This window comes from Camelus bactrianus, chromosome 11 (assembly GCF_048773025.1).
Source record: "Camelus bactrianus isolate YW-2024 breed Bactrian camel chromosome 11, ASM4877302v1, whole genome shotgun sequence".
NCBI lineage: Eukaryota > Metazoa > Chordata > Mammalia > Artiodactyla > Camelidae > Camelus > Camelus bactrianus.
The window spans coordinates 73,419,014-73,438,913 of NC_133549.1; the positions used below are offsets into that span (position 1 = coordinate 73,419,014).

At 57.0% G+C, this 19,900-nt stretch overlaps 1 protein-coding gene across 7 annotated transcripts in view; it reads left to right on the plus strand.

The window, feature by feature from the left end:
- ZMIZ1 (zinc finger MIZ-type containing 1) overlaps positions 1-19,900 on the plus strand; it is a 228,790-nt gene that overhangs the window by 157,368 nt on the left and 51,522 nt on the right. Inside the window, exon 1 of one of the 7 annotated variants that reach the window (XM_074374305.1) lies at positions 5,846-6,102. The exons of 5 other annotated variants lie outside the window; for them this stretch is intronic. The gene's annotated coding sequence lies outside the window, so the exon portion shown is untranslated. Of the gene's footprint in view, positions 1-5,845; positions 6,103-6,553; positions 6,870-19,900 lie in introns of those variants that run through there. One more of the 7 variants, XM_074374306.1, reaches the window with a different exon arrangement.

Sequence of the window (19,900 nt, forward strand, 5' to 3'; positions counted from 1 at the left end):
AATCGAAATGCATCAGTCACAAAGGCTAAGGGAAACCTGAGTCAGGAAAAGAGCGGCAGGAAGAGTCGGGAGGGGCTGCAGCTTTGGGCAGTGCAGGTGAGGAAGGCTTCCCAGGGGAGGTGTCACCTGAGTGGAAGCCTGCAGGAGGTGGGAAGTGAGTCCAGCCACCTAGAGAAGAGCGTGGGGGCATTTGCAGCCTGAAGGCAGCGAGGCTGGATCAGAGTAAAGCAGAGGGAGACTGGAAGGCAGTGAGGTCAAGGGAGGTGATAGGGCCCAAGTTACGTGGGGTCTTGTGGGTTGTAATAAAGATGTGGGTTTTTACACGGACTGAGCTGGAGCCACTGGAGGAGGGGGTTTAAGCAGAGGAATGATGAGCTGTGACTTAGGTTTTAGCAGGGTCACCGTGAGTATTAGTTTGCTAGAAAAGCCATAACAAAGTGCCACAGACAGGGTGACCTGGACAGCACGATTGTGTTGTCTCGTGGTTCTAGAGGCCAGAAGTCCAAGATTGAGTTGTCCTGGTGGCAGGGACATGCTCCCTCTAAAGGCACCAGTCAAGGACCTGTTCCAAGCATCTCTCCTAGCTTCCAGCAGTTCCCCAGCTCACGACAGCAGAACTGCAGTCTTCACACTGCACTCTCCCTGTTTGCATGTCCCTGTATCTAAATTTCTACTTTGTATGAGGACACCACTCATCTAAGATTAGGGCCCACCCTAATGACCTCATTTTAACTTGATCATCTGCAACCCTGTGTACAAAAAATTTCACAGGTACTGGAGGTTAGCACTTCAGCACCTTTGGGGGCAGGGACGGTGGTGGTGGGGACACAGACCCACAACACCACGGCCACTCAGCCTCTGGAGAATGATGGCTTGTAATCTCCTTTGGTCCTCCTTAGCACCTGGGGTTAGCTGACCTCACTCCTCTTATACTAAGGAGGAGGTGGGGACCCAAGGAAGCCTAAGTGACTTGTCCAGGGCCACCAGCTCATCAGTACTTGTTCCTGAGCCTCAGCCTCCAAATCCAGACACATCGCCTCTCTCCACAGCTCCTCAGCTGGTGAGGGCATGGCCAGTTCCTTCCTGTCTCCACTCCAACCCCTCAGGCCCTGTCCGCATAGCTGAGAGGCCTGTGGGGGCATCTCAGTGGCAAGGGCAGACTGCCTGGGGTGTGGCTGCCTTCCCAGCTGAGTGAGTGGAAGGGCAGGCAGTTCTTAAAGACAGAAGCCACCTGAGAGACCATTTCATGCTTGGTTCCTGGGTTCCACCCCCACTACCCCCATCCTCTCTCCTTCAGCCTGGCAGGCAGGTTTCCTGGATCCCCACTAACCTCTCAACCAATTGTAGGGTTTCTCGGAGGTGCCACTGGAGGAGTGGGGCAGGGGTTGGTTTTGTTTTCTTAATGAAATGATTATAAGATTTGGGTCAGTGCCAAATGCAGACTTCTGGGAATGTAGCCTGAGTGTGGAATGAGGGCCCTGCTGGGGGATAAATCCAGGAAGGGAGTAGGGTACAGTGACAGGATGTTCTGAGCCAGGGAGGTCTTATTCTCCACTATGAACCCCATCCCCGCTCAGGTGGAGGCCCTGGCCAACCCAGAATGTCAGGTAGATGCCTAAATCACACAGAGGCTAAACAGGAAAAAGAAACAAAAAGAAACAAAACATTTCCATATGTGTAATATGATGTGCTGGAAAGAACATGAAACAAGAGTTGGGGGACACGACTCTCATCACATCTCGCTTTGTGACTTTGATGCTCAGTCTCCTCTGGACCCTGAAGTCCCATCTTGGGAATACAGTATGATGGTTACCAGTGCAGACTTTAGGGCCAGATGGCTGGGTAGTTTAAATCCTTCTGCAAGTTGTCTAAAACTCTCTGTGCCTCGTTGTTATCCTCTGTAGAGTGGAAATAATAATCACATCTTATCAGAGAGGGCTGTCAGCGAGGATGGTTAGTTGATACTTGGAAAGTGCCTAGAACTGTACCTGGCAGCCAGCAGGCACTCAGTACCATGAGCTCTGTATTACTATGGATAGAGGAGACACCTGGATCCAGCTTGGGGCTCCCAGCTCTGTGTCCCCAGTGGCAGTGTGCCCTCCTGCTGTCCCTGTACATGTGTGTCGGGGTGGGGCTGGGGGGTCCTGAGGCCTGGCAGAGACACCAGCATTGGCTGGGAGCTGAACCTCAGCTGTGCTTTCTTTCTTCAAGACTGTACATGTAGAATTAAGGAGGCTAACCTGGGTGAAGGAGGAAGGGAAAGGGGCAAGGAAACAGTGTTATCAAAAGACACTGCAGTTTGTGTCCTGACCCCTCAGAGGTGGGCAGAAGCCCCAGAGAAAGGTCCTTGAAGGCAGAGTCCCTGAATCAACTCGCGCCCAGTGCAGCTGCTTGAGTGCTTCCTGGGGTAGCCGAGCCGGCAGTGAGACAGATGCTCCACAGCCAGTTACCCCGGTATGAGTGCGTGCCTTTATTGAACCTACTCTGTGCCCCGCATGCCCTTTCATGTGTCCTGACTGAGAAGGACCAGTTTTGTGGAGACAGATGACCAAGCAGGTCCCAAGGTCTGAGCTCATGCCTGCCACACTCCTGTGGGCACCACCTGGGGCCTCCCGGGCTACTTCCTTCTCCCTCCAAGTGCTGGAGCCCAAAAGGGTGACATCTCTGAGTCACTGGGGTCCTGGTCGAGACCTGCTGAATCAGCAAGCCCAGCTTGAGAAAGATTTGGCTCTGTGGCTCTTGGGTGCATTGTTCTGCCTCCATCTCAACTGAAGGGAGCTAGGGTTTTGTATGCACCCCCCCTAAAGCCTTACATAGGAGATGACCCAGTCCTGAGCCTGGAAACCACTTTCCACCCCTGGGGGACCTACATCCTTTCCTCTTTTCTCCTTACTGGCCTGGGCTGGGGCAGAATCCAGAAGACCCATCCCTCTGGAGGTGAGCTGGGGTGTCCTGGAGGAGGCTCCTCTTGCACCCGACTCCACCCTAGCGGTCCCTTCCCCCCATGGCCCGGTTGGTCCTGCAGACGTGGGTTCCACCCGACAGGCCCCCCAGCTGGGTGAAGCATCCTCCCTCCCGCGCCCTCCAGTGCATGGCACGGCTGCCTTCCCGGCTGCAGTGCTGTGATTTACTGGCGGCTCCTCCCCGCCAGGGCCCACGGCAGGAGGAGTTCAAACACCGGCAAGAAAAGCCACCAGCTATTGATCCCCGAATCAGGCTTCCCGAGCGCTCGCGGGCATTCATCAAGGAGCCACGGCGCCGGGGCCGCAGCTCTCCCTTTCTTCTTCCTTTCTTCTGCCTCCCAAGTCATCCCCCTGGGCTGTGCCCCCCCTCGCCGAGGTCACTCAGAGAGCTCGCTGAGTGACTGCGTGCAGAGGTGGAGAGCGCCTTTGTCTGCAGCCTCTTTCCTGTAGATCCTTATCAAGGCAGGCGCCCAGGGGGTGGAGCGGGCCACTTTGGGCCCCAGGCCTTTGAGCAAATCTTTGGAAGTTGGAGAAGTGGAGTTGGAACATGGAGTAAATGGGGAGAAGCCCTTCTGAAGCAGGAACTGGTTGGAGTAGCCGTATTTCTCTAGACTCCCAGTGTGTAACCCAGTGGGCTGGGGAGGGGTTTGAATAGGACTGAGCTGGCCTTGAAATTAGCATGTGAAAACCCTAGCTTTGGCCGGGAGGCCTTCTGTGCTGGCTGGTGAATGGATTCTTGAAAACAATTTGTTTTCCTAATTACATAAATCTGCTTGTGGAGAGGACCCCCTCCCACTTTTTTAAAATTCACCTGGGAAAGTCAGTTGGTCCCAGGCCTGTGAAGCTTTGAATAAGCATGTCAAAGCTATTCCTTCACCCTACCCCTGGGCTCCTTCCAGAGTAGTTCCCTGGGAGGTGGGGGAAGGGGAGTGGTGGGGCTGTCATTCATCTCCCAGGCAGTGCCACCAGGTCGGTGTCCCTCTGTTGTAAAACTCTGCTCAATTCCAGTCCAAATTCTGGTTCAACCTACAGGAGTGGTTTTTCTGAATTCAGTGACTGGGGCCACATGGTACCAACACATACAGGATATTTCAAGAATGAACCTGGATGTTCCAAACATTTGGCTCTTTGGTGGCTTAGAAGACACTAAGGATCAGATGACTATTGTGAACTATCATTGCACAGAACTTCTGGGAGGGGAGGATCCAGGACACCTGTGTTCTGGTTATTTGAGGTCTTTGGCTGCTTGAATTCTGTATAATTGAGGTCTGCACCTTAACATTGTGTTAAAACCAGATTAATGTTAGAAACCACATCTTAGGGACATCCATCTCAGTGTTTTCTTCTGAAAAGGGGGCCAAATTGTCATGTCTCCTCTGTTTCTGAGTGTCACTCAGCACTGGGCTTTGGAGTTTGTGGTCCACGGGATCTGCAGTGGGGACAGGGCCAAGGAAAGAAAGATGGGAGGTCTTCACTAGCCTCTTCCATCCTGGGATCTCAAACTCCTGTGGGGCTGCTTGGGAGGGCAGGGCCCCAGTGCATGTCTCAGTGAATAAATCACTATCCCTAAAGAAGCCATCATAACCCAAGATGAGGAAAGGCTCCTCAGAGGAGGTAAGACTGAGCAGAGTCTGGAATTTGGGCAGAGCAGAAAAGTCCTTCCCCAGCTGTCCCAGGGTTGGCCCTGCAGGAAGGCAATGCCAATTAATCTCTCTTGCAGGGAGCGAGTTCTTGTCCAAAAGGCAGCAAGTTATGCAGTATGAATTAATCCATTTAACCAGCTCCTCGGAGGGAAAGCCCATGACAACTGCATTTCCAAATGCCATCCCTGAAAGTGGTATTTCAAGTGGCAGTGGGTGGGATTAGAGCCTGCTAACGATTTATGTCAAACAAGGAGCAAGAACATAATTTCTAGATAAGTGATTTGTCTCAGCCGATTCCGGGGCTGGCAGTAGGACAGACAGGAAGGTTTAGGGACCAGCCAGAGCTCAGACTGAAAAGGGTGGGGGGCCAGGGGGTAGTAATCAGAAATGAAGGTGGGTAAAGCAACATCAAAGGCTAATAGACCTGGTCAATTCCCCATTATGGCAAGGAGAGCAGTGCATGGCAGTCGCATATAGAAGAGATTTTAAAGACAATTCTGGCTACCTTTCTTTAGGGTGAATGATGGGGCCCCACTTACCTTCCTAATTGTTTGGGCAGTTAGGTCACCGCTCAAGAAATTTTCACTGCAGGTATGTGGGGTCTGGGGGAGGTGGCTATAAACTAAAGCGTCTCCCAAGAGGGTCGTGGTGATAGAAGTGCTCACGAAAGAGGGAGGAGCGAAGAACCTTTTGGGGTGGTAGGGAGGCGGGTGGGCTTCCAGGGGTGTCTGCTTATCTCAGCGCCAGGAGACCTTGCGACAGACAGGCTGGAAGGAAGAGGCCGCGGCCACCACAGGATGCAGTGTCAGGAAGGCAGCAGCTCCCGGGGCGGGGCAGGGCCGCGCGCAGCAGCCGCCCCCGGCTTCCCTACTGCCTCTGGTTCTAGGGCACAGGAACTCCCCCAAGTCGGGGAGCTCGAGCGTACGTGCGCCCGCTCACCCTGTATGGGGGAATCCCAGGGGTGGCAGGGGCCTCTGTACCAGGAAAGATGCCAGGCCTCCTGCCTTCTCTGCCCCTCTAACCCGTTCCGAAAATCCTTTAAAACGAGGTCACAATCCGGATGCCCCAGTCCCGCCTCGCCCCCTTCCCTCCCCCAGGCCGAGGCCGCCTCCAGGCCAGCTCCCTTCTCCGCCCCCACCCCGCCTTGGACCCTCATTAGCATGACCACTTGGGAGGAATCTCTGGGGGGCGGGAGACACCCGAAGTCATCCACCGCCAGCGCCTTCCCGGCGGCCCCCTCGGGCGGCAGCGTTCCGGGAGACCCACTCGCACAAGTGTTGCTTCCAATTAATTGCCTGGGCGGGGGAGGAAAGGGGACCTGGTCGCCGCCCCCGCCCGGAGGCTATAGCGCCGCTCGTCGGGTCGTGCGTTCGCTCGGCGGCGGCGTGCACCAGCACCACCCCTGCGTGCAAGTTTGAAATGTGAGCTGCCTCCGATTCATACTCGCTCGCGTTCCCTCGCAGCAAAGTGGCTGGGCCCACGGTCTGCGCGCGCGAGTGAGTGCTGGCGGCGGGCTGGGAGGCGGGGGTGCGGACGGCGAGGATCGCGGGGCGGGGAGGGCGCGCGCGAGCCAAGGCTCCCTGGAGACGACGAGGCAGGTCTGCTAGCCTTTCATCTTCCTCCCGCGCTCCTCCTCCTCCCTCCCCTCCCCCCGCCGCGACGCGCCGGGCCTCCCTCGAGCCCCCAGCCCCACGCGGGCGCACGCAGAGCGGGTGGCCGTGCCATCGGGGTCCCGGCACGCGGCGCAGGGCGCGGGCCGTGGGAAGTTTCGCTGGCGCGCCCCGTGCGCCCCCGCCCCCCGCGCGCCCCCGGCCCATCCCCGTCCCCGGAGGGCTGTCGCTTGCGCCCGGGCGCGCGGCTGGCTGCCTTCTCGGCGGCGGCGGCGGCGGCCCCATTAGCGGAGCCTCCGCCTGTGATTGGCTTCGCCCGGGAAGCTGGAGACGGGCGATGAATAATTGATGTGTGCGGTGCGGTAGCCGGACGGCGGCGGCGGTGGTGGGCAGCAGCGAGCGGGAGCGCGGGAGCCAGAGCGCCCTCGGAGCGGGCAGCACGGAGCGAGCGGGCGCCGGAGCCGCCCGGGCCCCCGCGCCGCCGCCGCCGCCGCCCCGGCGCGGAGCGGGGATGCAGGCGGCGCCCGCTGCCTGCGCGCAGCCTTTGTTCGGCGCCGGCTGAACCCTGCCGGAGTCGCTCGCCGCGGCCACCCCCGGCCGGACCCAGACCCCCGCGGGCGCCAGGGCGGGACCGCGGCCGGTGCAACTTCCAGGTAAGTGCGGGGCCGGAGGGGTCGGCGCCAGGGCGCCCGCGGGCCGGGCCCCGGCTCCCTCCGGGAGCCAGGGTGAGTGTGCGTGCCTGTGTGTGACAGAGGAGAGCCGGTGCATTGTGGGTAGCGCCGTGTGCTGCATGGTGTCAGCCCGAGGCTTGGCCGCGAGAGTGGCACCGGCGTGCACCGGGCCCGTTTTGTGCGCCTACAGAGGGGGCCCTCCTTCTCCTCAGGGTCCGGGACCAGGGTGCTCCTCCACCCCCCCACCCCCCAGAAGGTGAAGTGTTGGCTCTCCAGCAGACATTTTACAAGGCTCCGTCCTGAATCGGCTTCTGTTGCAAAAATAAGAATCAGCCAGGAAACCTTGCGCGGAGGAAGCAGCCGAGGGTCCTTAACTTCAAGCTGCTCCTTTGTCAGGATGCTGCCCTAATGCCGAAAGCTTCCAGAGACCCCATGGGCTCTGGTGATGCCACCATTGCGACGGGGCGCCCTTCGGATAGGTGGTGGGTGCAGAACACACTTCTGACAAGTGTTTGCTGGGAGGCTGGCTGGAGGAGGAGAGATGGGTTCGCGCTAGAGGGCAGGAAGGGGCCTTTCTAGGGGTGCCTGACACTAGGCTGTCAGGATCTTGTTTAAGACCTTGGAGAGAGCGTTTCTCAGAGGACTGCCTGGGCTGAATGTCTGTTTTGGTAGTCAGGAGCATGTGGTTTTGGTCTAGGGGTCTTACAAGCTTTGGTGCCTGGGGCACTAGATACGTCCCAATTCTTGAGTTCACCTGGAAGCCAGCTTGGGTGGGAGTAGAAGAGGTCAGGGATGTCTCCCTGTCCTCACCCTTTGCACCAGTTAAGAGAGGTGGTGCTTCCATGGATGGGCTTCAGGAGACCATCACTCTCAGGATGGGTGCCTGGGTCCCCTGCCCTTGACCATCAGGCTGGATTGGCAGATGGGTGCCAGGCATGGCTGGTAGCTCCTCCAGCAGGATGGTCTTGTGAGGCAACTGGCAAGGAGTTGGTGCCAGAAAGCTTCTTAATGGCCCTTCTTTGAGAGTGGGCCAGAAACCCGATTAGGGAATGAGAGCAGGCAAGTGATGCACCCTGAAACCAGGGTGTCCCCAGATGGTGTATAGGAACTCAGATCCCCTCCAGTTCTGGGGCTCTGGGCTGGAAGCTCATCTCCCATCCACTACAGAGCAGAAGGCCCTGACCCACGGCAGGGGGGTTGAGGGGGTGAGTCTGGGAGTCCACGTGGCTACTAGTAAGCCTCTTTCCCTTTTTTGTGTATTAGCTGGGCAGTGACTACCCCCCAACTAGGATTCAAGTCCCCTCCTGAGCTATTTTTACCCTGAACTTCCTTAGTGAGAAACCACCAAACAGCGATGCTTTAGTGAGAATCTGGGTCTATACCGGAAGCAGCAGACTGTACAGAGTTTGAGACTTGCTTCACAGTGCTGTCTCCGCTCCTCTGCACAGCCTCCCCATCCACCAGAGCCCCTTTGCCCCCCCCCCACTCCACCGCTCCTCCTGATTCTTACTACAGCCTGTGTGCTCAGGGATTTGGGAGCCCTGTTTCAGGTGGGAAAACCAACTGGTGTGCTTGAGACCACCCAGTCAGGGGACAGAGGAAGCCAATCATGGCTCCGACAGGAGCATGGCCTTGACTGTGAGCCCCTTGAAGGCAGGGGCCATATGTTACTCATCACAGTGTACCCCAGTATCAGCCACCATGCCTGGCAGGTGGTAGATGCTCAGTGACTGCTGAGTGACTGCATGAACAGAAAGCTGGTTGCAAGCTGCTTTCCCTGTTGGAGTGGGGAGGTGATGGAGAGGTTGAAAGAATGCTTCTGGATGGAAGTCAGTGTTGGCTGAATACTAAACAACCAGGCCGTGCTCAGTCCCTGGGAACTCCAAGATGAGCTCCCAGTCTGATGGCAGCCAGTCAGACTGAGAGAGGTGCTCCCACAGATGTTCAACCAGAGTCCTACCTGGGAGCTTCCTGACGGCTCTTTCTGGGTCACACCCCAGAGAGTAAGGATCATGGAGCTGTGCTTAGAACAGGAGTGTTCAGTATGATAGCTACTAACCACATGTGGGTGTTTATACATTTAAATTAATTAAAAGTTCATTTTCTCATTTGTACCAGCCACAGTTCAGATGATCAACAGCCACACGTGGCTAGTGGCTACCAGATGGGGCAGCTCAGATCATAGAACATTTCCACTGTGGCAGAAAGTTCCATTGGACAGCTCTGGCCCAGAAGGATGGAGATTTGGGAGAGAAGTGAGGTGAGAATGTCAGATCAGAGCCCACATGTGTGACAGTGCCGGCTGAGTCCATTTGATACAGGGACCTTCAGTTTTCTTAGTGCTGCGTTTCTGGCCACCTCCCAGCAAGGGGAGTACAGGTCAGCCAGGTGCTCCCACTTAGTATAGGAGAAAGCTGAGATTCAGTTTTGCCCAAGGTCACCCAGCGAGTGGCATGAGCCCCATGTCTCCAACTTCCCTGACAGTGCTCTGCCACCTAGCAGAGGTCAGCCAGGGGTAATGGTGGGCAGAGGTCCCAGGAGCAGCCTCAGACCTCCCAGAGGACTGTCTTGGTGCCCAGTAGGCGTCAGCCTTAGTGACGTCATCCATCGATCGGGCGGGAGAGCCAGCTCAGCCTTGAGTCCCCAGGAACAGAGAGTTCTGTGCTGGCAGAGCTGGGAGAGTCAGAGAGGCTCTCCGGGAGAGGAGGTGTTTACCTTGATCAATGCGGCTTTGGTCCCAAGGGAGAGGCTGACTCCTCTCCACAGGGGAGGACCCCATCAAGGGACCCATGGCCAGGTTCATTAGCACCACCCTGGAGGGAGGCATGCAGGCCCCAGCCCAAGGAGGAGAAGAGCTGGGGGACATTTGGCTAGCACTGGGTTCCCTTTGCTCTCCCCCTGCCCGGGCCTGCTGCCCCTCACGTCACGGGGCATTCGCGGTGCCACGCTCGCCCTTGCTTTCCCTGAAGCCTCAGCTGCAGGAGGAAACTCTCCCAGGGCCTGGCAGAGAGGCAGCAGCCTCACGAGGGAGCCTGCTCAGGGAAAAACAGCGCCCCTACCCTCGAAGCACTTCCAGCCTCTCCGGGAGCTCCTGGCCAGAGGGGCGAAGGGACTTCCTGCCCCAAGGTCACACGGCAGGGAGGGCCTGGAATGGAGCTAATGCCCTCTCATGGTCCACTGCAAATCCCAGTCTGCCGCTTTGAACTTGAGCTTTATAAAAGATTTAATTATGCCTTGCTTCACTTTCCTGCTCCAGCCCTGAAGTGAGGTCACTTTGTCTTTGGCCTTGTCCCCGTGTCCTGAGGTGCCCACCTCCCCCAAGCAGCAGGCCTCACTGCATCCTCCGGCTTCCCTTGGCCCTGAGCTGACCAGAACTGGAGATCTAAATAGGGGCTGTCTCTCGGTCAGGGATCCCAGCACCCCTGAGAAGGGGTCTTCAAGGCCCATGCAGGGAAGCTTGAGGAATGAGAGGATCTTTGGGGACAATCCGAGTTCCCAGTCCCCTTGAGTGAGGCAGAGGTGGTGTTCAAGGCCCCTGCTTCCTGGGCCTTTCCCTGGGCCCTCTGGGGACGCTCACGGTGCTGTTGATTCCCAGAGTCTGCTGTGCTGTGTGCCCTTCAAAACGGACTGACAGAGCCGGGCCCAGAGCCTTAGGCTGGGCCTGCCAGGCAGTCTGCTGCCCTCCTGCCCGCTTCCTCTCAGTTGCCCCAGCCATGACACAGATGCCTGCTTGAAGCCCTTGTGACCCTGCTGGGTTCTCCAACTGCCCCCACCTACCCTTGGGTCCAGGCCTCATGAGTGCTCGGCCCTGGGCAGTAGTGGGTACTTTGTGCATGTCTGGTGAATGAAGGACAGAACTTTGGCCAGGACACCCACATCCCCTGAGGCCACGGCTCCCCAGTCACCCCGGAGATGTGGTTCTGGGGTATGGCCCAGCCTCTGTGATTTTTCTTTGGTCTTGTAAAGCCCCCTCAGATAATTCTGATACTGTTCATGGCAGCATGGCTCTCCGGGCCTAGCGCTCAAGTGATAGCATCTGTGATCTGGTGCCAAATTAGTGTGTAACCTTTGGCAAGTCACTTCCCCTCTGGGGGCCTCTGTTCTCATCTCTGTACTGAGAGCGCTGCTCTATGTCTCATCTCTGAAAGGTAGACTCCACTCCAAGAGTTGCAGCTACTGGAGTCTTATGCTAGAGGGTGTGCGTGTGTGTGAGGTGAGGAGGCAGGAGACGGAAGAAGGCTTGGCCCTGCCTTTGGGTGCTACCGCCAGCATAAGGCGCAGCAGGGTGAGGAGAACTGAATGAACAGAGGCTTATGTTCCACACCCTAAGAGCTGTAGAAGAAAGAGGGGGAAGTGGTGACTTTCGGGCTGGGGTAGCCTGAAACTCTTCCCAGGTGGCCCTTATTTTGGAAATGGGTAGGATTTGGGTCTTGGGGGAGAAGGGGAATGAATGTCAGGGGTGCCTAGGGAGGATGTTGCTCCAGGTGAAACAGCAGAGGTGAGCATGGGAGGCGGAGCCATTGCTGAAACAGATCCTATTCCAGGAGCACAGATCTTATCCCCGGGGCCAGAGAAAGCCAGGGAGACCCCTGGGACTCTAAGGGCTTCCGGGAGCAGGGATGCTGCTGGGTTGAGGCAGGACTCCATTCAGGGAAGTCGGGGAGCCCTGCGAGGTCAGAGCTCTGCTGTGGGAATGTCCCTGCCTCTGCTGACGCAGTGGAAAGCCTCGTCTGGTTGCAGGGTTCCTGTTCTGTGGTTGCCCATGGTGGGGGGGGGGCGAGGGCAGCTAGCTCTTCTTCTGAGGAGCTCCGGGAACTTGGTGGAACTTGTCCAGGCCTCCCCTCTGCTCTCTCCTGGGAAAAAAAGAGAGCTTGGTTTGTGGAATTTGCCCCCAGTCCCTCAGGGGTTGCAGCCACTTCCTAGGAGGGTTTCAATCAATGTAGGCGGTTCCCTGGGGCTGGAGGGGACAGGTGACAGGGGGACAGCCTATGGACTGGCGGCAGTTTGGCCTCACACCCTCTCAGTGCCTCCTCAGTCAGAGCCCGAGGCGGCTGGTGATTTATAGGCACCCTCTCCACCTCCCAAGAGTGCGATCTGGTTGGCAGATTCACAGTGTGCACAGAAGATTTAACAGCATCTGGTTCAGACCCTACATGTGGGAGAGAGGGCGGTGAAAAATGGGGGGCCATGTTTCAGAGGTGAGGGAAACCTCCCCTCCACCCTGCCGCTTCCAGGATCAGCCTGAATGCCACCAGCCAGGAGGCCTTCCCTGGCCCCCTGCCCCAACCAAACACACAGACACAGGACCCTGTCTCCTAACAGTCCTTTTCATTCTTTTGTATATCCAGGACCCACAACCTTACATCAGCCTGTTTTATGTGGTCATTTGCCCACCAGGTGTCAGCCCCACTAGGTTGTAAGTTGCTGGACAGGACAACCATGACCTGTATCAATGCTGGGTACTCAGTATATGTGGCTTAAGTGACCAGCCTGGACATAGATGGGTCACAGCAAAGGCAGTCACCTAGGAAGAAACAGAGGTCTGAGCTCTTGACCCAGCTTTGGCTTCCCAAGTTGACCATGTGACAATGCCGAGCCCTCGTCCTTCTTGGGGACCCCACCTGTAGGAAGAATCACTAGATTTACTGTGCTGTCCACTAGAAAGGCCACTAGCTGCATGTGGCTGTTTTAGTGTATATTAGATGAAATGAAAATTTCAGTCCCTCAATTGCACTAGCCACACTGCAGGTTCTCAGTAGCCCCATGGGGCTAGCGGCTACCATATTGGACAGTCCTGGAGGGTCTCTAAGGGGCCTCATAGATCTGTCGTCGTGGATCTGTAGGGAGGCAGGGTCCCGGGGCCTCTGCCTACCTCCCTGTTAGCAGCTCCCACCCACTCCTCTGTGCACAGGGCCCTGGACTTCCCCTGCTGTCCTTTCTGTGAAGCACAGGGCCCCGCAGGACTTCCCTGCTTCACCCCACCCATCCCCACCCAGCCTGGGCTCTTAAAATGAGGCCACCCAGCACCCTTCCCAAGACAGAGCTGGGGAGTAATTATGAAACCCACATCTGTCATTTACTGGGTGACTTTGGGCAAGTCACTTAACTTCTCCAAGCCCCTGTCTCCTAATGAATAAAACAGAGCTGCCTGTACCTGCCTCTGCCTGGCAGAGTTGCAGCGGGGAGTAAATGAGAGGGGGCTGCGCAAGCACTCAGTGTCTGGCACATAGTAATTGCTCAGTAAGTGTTAGCTCTTGTTACTATCAGGTTGACTTATTACCCTCACGGCATATGACCAGCTCCCAAACCAGCTGGGCTTTCGGTTTCTCTTGAGTTCCTCAGCCCTGACGCCTGGGTTCTTTCTTGACCCGGCCACACATTGGGCCTGTTTCCTCGTCTGTAAGGTGCTCCTCATACTGTGTGTTGTGACCAGAGACCTGGCCGTGCAGTGCGGAAGGCCCACCTCCTGCGTGGTGTCTGCTGCCGGCAGCCGTCTGGTGTCCTAGCCCTGGAGGAGGGGCATGGGGCCATCACACGCATCCACTTTCATTTCCCTTTTGAGGAAGGAGCTGTAAGTCTACACCTTGGACTCCTGAAGCTCTCTGGCTGACTTGCCCAAGAACCTCAGCCGTGAGTAAGCGTCAGCCGTCCTTGCTGCTCTGTCATCGGTCTCCTCGTGTTTGTGTAAGGCCCGTTCCTCTGGGGACACATCCTCCTGCTTCCCTGCCTCATAATCTTCCATCACAGCCTAAGTGTATCCAAATGCTCCCCCATTTCACCCCCTCCTGCGCCTGCACAGGGGGCCTTTCCTCCAGCACCAGCCCTGAACTGGCCAACATACAGAATGCCCACCTCCCTCCCCGCCCAGCCTGAGAAACCCTGGGGCCAAAAGCCGCCCACCTCCCCTGGGCCCCTGAGAGTTTTTGGCCACGGGCTCAGGGCCCCCCTCACTGTTTGCTGAGAGAAGCTTGTGGCTTTAACCCTCAGGTGTGTCTGCGTTTCATTTGCCAACAGCAGTCCCCCAAAGCTCCTGGGGAGGCCCTGGAAGGAGGACAGATGCCACCGTGCTGGGGTCTCAGGGCAGTGGCACCCAAAGCAGAGGAAGCCTCCCCCCCACTACCCTTACTGAACCCAGGGCAGCTTTACCACGGGGTCTCTAATGACTTCTGGATGTCCTCTCCCCACCCCAGGGAGGCAGCGCAGCCCACTGAGTGGAGCAGCCAGAGGTCAGCATCAGGACAAGAAAAGGGACAAGGGCCAAGCAGTCGCTCCCTGTTGTGAGCACAGCCTGGCTCATCCTGTCCGGGCCACTTTGAAACAGGAATAGGTCCTCCGCTGTCTCCATGCCCCTGCCCCAAGGCGCCAGTGAGCAGCAGACGGGCCTGGTGGGCAGGCTTTTGCTGGGGGAGAAGGATCATCACCACTCGGCCACCCCCCTGCCCCAGCACCGCCTCTGCCCCTAGTGAGTGGAGCCCCCACAGCCCACCCACCTGGAATGAAGCCTCCCCGCATCAGGCCTGTCAGGGGCTGATAATCCTCTCAGGGCTTTGCATGGTGTTGTACTTTCTCCGGGATACGTTTGATGACCTGGATAAGATCTCTGTCCTCAGATTACAAATGGAGATTTCCTCCCTGCTTGTGACTTCCTCATCGCCCCCTCCTCTCCCAGGAGTGTGGGGTGCTCTCCGTGGTGCCCTGAGGGCTCTTGCCCAGATAGATCCCAGCTCTGGACAGGCCTGGCCACCCAAAGACTGGGTTCCCTGGATGCCTCCCTGGTCTTAGACACCTGTTACTTAAGCCTTGCTGGGACCCCCCACCCCGGTGATCTGGAGCTTGAGCCTCCCCTCTGCCACTTGAATTGCCTCTCTGTAAAGTAGGGGCACCTCGCCCCGGCAGTCCTGTTGTAACAGTGGAAATCCCTGCACACACGCCCTCCACGCGTGTCTGCTCACTCATACGCACGCCTGTGCCCCCCTGGGTTCACTGTGCCCGAGTTAACAGCCCTTGGTTTGTACGGGAATATTCTGTTTCTTCAAGTTCATGGCTGGAGCTCATTTGAGTTGGTATGTTCCACATCCAAATGGGCAAAAAGTACACACTAATACATTTTGAATGAGTAAGTAAACAAATGAAGAGCTGGCTCTGGGTGGGGCACTGTGGGGAATGTGAAAAAAGACAGGGTCCCTGTCCTCTGGGAGCTTGAAGTCCCCAAACGAAGATGGCAGAGCTGGAAGGGCCATACGTAAAGTGGGAGCATGCCTGTTGCAGGGGATGTGTGTTGCAGAAAAGCGTAAGATGGGACATCGGCAAATGTTACGTGGGTTTTGCATCTGCTTACGTATACAGTGTACCCATGTGGTTGGATGTGTGTCACCCCATGCGGGCATGCGAGAGACACTTACAGGTTGACTGATTATTGGATGAGTGTATATGACGGTGTTCTCATAGGGTTGTGTAGATTTGCAAACACGGGGTGTTGAGAGTGTCTGTAATGTGGGGGGGGGCACCTTGGCAGCCGAATGGCATGTATGTATAAGAATTAAGGTGTCCTGATCTCTTTGGGGCGTGCAGGCGCCCGCATCATCCCTCCCTACTATGCTGGGCTGTGTCAGAGAGATGTAGAGCCTGGGTGTTTACAGCAGCCCCTCCACTTACCAGTTGTGTGACCTTGGGCAAGTTACTGAAGCTCTGAGACGTCTCAGCCTCCGCAGAAACAGGAATGGTAATAGCAGTGACCTCGAGATGGCTGTGAGGACCTGCTGAGTCTGTGCTCCTGGATGCAGTTCATAAATGTTAGTTGATATCATCATCCTAGAGTAGGAGGGATGGTCCCCCAAATGGCCTGGGGGCCCTGGCCCCGTCCTGCCCCTTCTCCAGTGCAGGCGCATCCTTAGCTCACTCAAGCCAGAGAGCAGACATGCAGCTCTGAGTGGGGGCTCACCCCAAGGCTCTAGGGATGTTCTCCCTCCCAAGAGAGGGCCAAGGGCATCTGGCCCCGCAGCCCTCTGTGCTGCAGCTCTCCAGGGACTGGGGGAGGGGCCTGGGAAGGCTCGGCTCGCTGGAGCTGACCCCAGAAGGCCCTTCCGGTCCTCAGGAAGATGACTCTGGACCCTCCCAGACCTTTAGGAAAAAAGCGTTCCGTGGCTTCCTGGGGAAATCAGCCCTGGCTACCCGCAGCTTCCTTTCTGCCTGTCTCAGGGATGGCAGAAGTCTGCGAATAGTCTCAGAGGTGCCTACAGAGAGAGACTTTCAGATGTTCGATGTATCAGAGCACCACAGAGTCAGAAGACCACCGGCGTTTCACTTCTCATGAGAAGTCACTCGCCTCTAGGGGCCCCTACTTTCCCCACCGGAAAAATGGGGTTGTTGATTCCTGTCCTCCTTGGCACCAGCATTGACTGAGCCAGGGCCACCTGGGTCTCTGAGCCCTCACCGCCCTGTCTCCCAGGCACAACACCTGAGCAGGGAGTGTCCCCCTTGGTTGGCCCTGCTCGCTCTCTAGCTGGCTCTGACCTCTTGCCCCTGAGCCTTGGTCTCTGGTAACCAGCTCTGCTAGCTCACCCGGAGCGCTCTTCCCCTTTGCGGGCTGTGTGGGGAGGGAGAACACCCCGGCCAGGTGGCCTTGCCTTACCCTCCCTACCCTGGGTCCTGACTCCCGAGTGCTAAGTAAACAGGGGTCAGAGCTTGTCTCTGAGGTTACACGTTGGAGCAGGGAGTAAAAATAGCTGATGTTTTTAGAGCACTTCAGGGTCCAGAAAGGTGCTTCCACCTGTATGGTACCATCTCTCCCCGGGGGATGGGGGTTCAGTCACTGCCAACACTGGGCAGCCAGCGGGGCTAAGGGCGGGCAGGGGTTGCCAGGACAGAGTTGAGGCTCCAACTCTGGTCTTCCGCCTTCAGAGTGCAAGTCTTTGGTGCCCTCCAGTGGCCCTTGTCCCCACTTCCCTGAGGTTATGTGGGGTCCAGACCTCAGGATTTGGGGCTTGTTTAGGGGCTCCTGGCTTGAGACCGTAATCCTAAAAGGTGTCCACCTGCCAAGCACCCTGTATGCCCTGTGTGGATGTGCAGACCTGCACATGCACACACACATATGCTCCCCGCCCTTGAGGGTCCCTCTCCATTTAAACAACTTCATTGTAGCTTAAATTCTCATTTTCGCCAACTTTGTTTTTAATGTTGAACAACCATCACTTGTTTGTATATACTTCAGAAGCAAAGTCCCGGGGGAGAAGTAGTCTGTTTTCTTAAGCCGAATCCTGGAAATCCAATTAGGAGCAATTGTTCCACTTCTAAGGTTTTCCAGAGGCTGCCTGGCATGCCCTGTTGAGCCCCTAATTAGGCAGCCAGGGCGCCCCAGTTCAGGGCCCAATCTGTTTGAGGGCCAGGCCAGGGCAAGTTCGGGGCCTGAACCCAGGCCGAGGGATGGGGGATGCAAGGGTTGTGGGATGGTCCTCTCCTCCATCCAAGGGGGCTGAGCTTCCTGCCCTCCATCCCAGGGCCCTGGCCACCTTAGAGGACAACACGCAGTGCATATCAGCAGAGTTGGGGTACCCTGGGTTTGAGGGAAGCCGTCTCATCAGGTCCGGGTGGCCTCATGCTCCCACTGAAGCTGGTGACAAGACTGCTGAGTGCTGTTCCTGCTCCAGCCACTGCGAGGTCATCTGTGATAGGGCCCGGCCTGCCTGTCACCCGTTCACTGTGGATTCTCTGAGCTGATTAGAGCCAGGTCTGTGGGCCGCCACGGTCCTGCATCAGAGTCAATATGACACTCAGTACCGTGAGGCCCAGGGGAGGAGGGTCCAGCCGGGTGGGGAAAGGCTTCCCTGGAGAGGTGAGGCAGAACCGTGAAATACGGAGGGCGGTTCAGATGGTAGAGAGGGGCAGGCAATGTGAGGAGAGGTCAGGGGCATCGGGCCTGCAGGCTTTGGAAACCAAACACCTAATATTTTTGACCTCGGTCATGATCTTCAGTACGTTGCCTGATGGTCTCCCTGTACTTTTGCTGGGAGAGAAAGGCATGTAGTTGAAAATAAACACATGCCTGCAGCCAAGCTCAGCCTGCAGCCTAGGGGTTTGTCGGAGCTGCACGCACAGCTGGTGCCTGCTCGCTCCCTGTTGGGCCTTGGCCTTCAGCCTGGACTGGCTCAGTCTTGTGGAGCCATGGAGGGCCCGTGGCTGCCCTGGGAGGCGCTGCCCCTCACCCAGCCCAGGCCTGTTCCCTGCAGCTTCTGGGAGGTTCAGGTTTCTGCCCGCCAGGTGGGCAGCCCCCACCCCCTTTCTCTGCAGCAGCAGCTCAGCTCTCAACACTGCCCTGCTCCTGCCACCTGAGCCCCCCAGGTGCCATCTGCCACCCTGTTTCCAGGCCGCAGGTAGGCGGCCTTGGGGCCGGGGCAAGGAGGAGGCAGGAAGATCCCAGATGGGGCAGGTATGGGGCTCCAGCCCCGCAGGGCAGGTAGTGCTGGGCCCGCTACCTGGCACCTGGGTTGTCCCCATCTCCCTAGGAATGGGTGAGAGCAGGTCTGGTAAAGTGTGGGTGTCTATAAGGGGGTCCTCCTCCCTCTCTCTTTCTCTCTCTCTCTGTCTCAGCATCTCTGGATGTATGAGCAGCAGGGTCTGTCTGGCACCTCTGTGTGTATCTGCTTATCTGATCATCTCTGTCCCGAGCCTGGTCATTCCCTAGGCATCCCTGCCCACCTCCTTGTGTCTCTACCCACCTGTGTCTCTGTGCCTCTCTGCCTGTACCTTCCATGTCTCTCTCGCTGTCACTGCATCTCTGTCGCTGCCTATCTCAGCTCTGAGCTGATGAGGGTGCCTTTGCCATCAGATCCACCTCCCCCGACATTGGGTTGCTCTGCCTAATTTCATTTTCCCCGGGTTCCAACTCACAGAAATAAACCCTCCTTCCCCACCCCGGCACTTTTTTGATTTAACAAGCCTGCTGGAAAACAATAGTGATTTCCGCATCGATCATAAACAGAAGTGATTACCATACAATTACAGCCTGAACCATCAGCCTCGATGCAATCACTGAGCTGCATTGTAAATAGGAAGACAATTGCCTGCAGAATTACCCCCAAATTGGTTTAAGTGGCAACAAAAGAGTGTTGGCATTTTTGTGAGGGGGGGGGAATGCTGGTGGTACTGGCAACAGAAGGTCCCCACTCACTGGTGGCTTGCTAGGGAGAGCTGCTTGCCACCTTCCCCCACCTCATCTTTTTTCCTTCAATTATTGCTCCTTGCCCATCTTGGCACCATTTGTTATAAACTCATTTATACTAGTGTGTGAGTGGCTAAGTGTACATTTGACTGGGACAGTGGAGAGGGGTGAGTCTAGGGGAAGGGGGTGTTCCTGGGAGGCCTCCTCAGCTCCCCTGATTTCCTCTCTCCCCAGTCCCATCTCACCTCTGCCTCTTTCAGGTCACTTCTCCCCTCTAGGCTCTTCTCCTGGCCTGGCCCCCACCCTGCAGCCATCCCTCCCCATCTCCCAGCCTGGTGGTGGTCCCCTGCCAGCAACCTCCTGCATTCCAGCCAGGGCAGCCTGCTCCCTCCTACAGCTGCAGCGTGTCCCCGGTATCCTCCGCAGCCGCCCGGTCCAGCTAGAAGCCCCAGAGCCAGGTCAGCCCGCTCCTGGGAGCCTGCCAGCCACCATTGCAGCAAGTTCCTGAGAGGGGCTCACAAACAGGCTTCCCTTGACCTGGGCCTGCCCCTTTGCAGCCTCTGTTTTTATCAGAAGTCCTCTGCCAGCAGGCCGCCTCTTAAATGTCTGGAGACTGGACTCCTGAGCGCCAGCTGTTTCTGCAGGGCACTTGTCTTCACTTGGGGAGGTGATTTCTCTCCAGGGTTAGGCTGTTCTGAAGTCACTGGGAGAGCCTGCCCACTGGCACACGTAGATTCTACCAGATTTGTCCAAATCCAGGTTAGAAGTGCTTTTGCATGTTCCATCTGATCCTCACAGAAGGATTAGCACATGCTGATTTTATTCTCGTTTTTGCTAGACGAGTGACTCAGCTGGC